Source organism: Myodes glareolus, chromosome 21 (assembly GCF_982192425.1).
Source record: "Myodes glareolus chromosome 21, mMyoGla1.1, whole genome shotgun sequence".
Lineage (NCBI taxonomy): Eukaryota > Metazoa > Chordata > Mammalia > Rodentia > Cricetidae > Myodes > Myodes glareolus.
In genome coordinates, this window is record NC_142046.1 from 52,827,707 (window position 1) to 52,828,957 (window position 1,251).

A 1,251-nucleotide genomic window follows, 5' to 3' on the forward strand; every position below is an offset into this window, starting at 1 on the left:
CTTTTTTTCCCTGTAGTCTTATTTCTTTAACAAATTTTAATCATAGATTTTAATAGAAAAAGACAAGATTGTCTATTTTGTCGGCTCCCAAAAGTTTTTATTCAGCTAAGGACATAGAGTGCTTGTCTTGTACTTAGAACCATGTAGGTGTTATACATTGCTAATCTAGAGGCACATGCCTATAATTTCTGGGTGACAGGGGAAGTGTGTTGACAGAGGTTTCTGTTCTGCCCGGTCCCATAGCTGTTCAGTCCCAAAGGAACACACAGGTCTACATTAATTATAAATGGGTTGGCCTATTAGCGCAGGCTTCTTATTTGCTAACTCTTACAACTTAAATTAACCTATAATTCTTGTCTGTGTTAGCCACATGGCTTGGTACCTTTATTCATTGAGGCATTCTCATCTTGCTTCCTCTGCATCTGGGTGATAACTGCAGACTGAGCCTTTCCTCTTCTCAGAATTCTCCTGTGTTGGTTGCCACACCTATACTTCCTGCCTGGCTACAGGCCAATCAGCATTTTATTAAACCAGTACAAGTGACAAATCTTTACAGCATACAAGACCATTGTCCCACAGCACCCCCCCCCTTTTTTTTTCAAATCAAGAACACTGAATCTAATCTCCTTTGGTTAGCTTTTTTCTTCACCATAACAAATTGTAACCAACACTTTGAACAAAGATAAACATCTATAGTCCATTTTTGGGGAATGTGGATATAGTTTTCTAGGCTATTTCCTGCTGATTGGGGGAGCTGATAATCTTACGGGGACCTAAAGAAAATTTAGGATTATGGTCAAGTCCTGACTAGAATATTCTATGAGGCTTCATCATCTCAGCCAGCAGTCTTGAGGCTGTTCTGGATGGAGAACTCAGAGGAAACTCCAGCAGAGGTTCTCTGAAATGTTGGATCATCTGGGCCATCTGCTCCTATCAGAGATTTCTCAGGGGGTCTTTCTTTATCAAACCTGATTTTTCTTAATCCACAGCCTCTCATTTCCTGTTGAATCAAAAGCAAAACCTCTTCTCCAAAGTAACATTTTTGAGTTAAATTTTGAAGTCAAGCATTTTCAAAATATGTTAAATTAATCCAGCAGCTTTTATAATCAAATGTCTTTCAGCAGCTGTTGCTCCTTCCTCAGCTGTCAGACAATTTAAAGACAACACAACAGCATACAGTATTCAGATTCTCTGTGTATTTTCCATCTTTACGTGACTTTATTTTAAACTCTATTTTTTTTAATTTGTGTG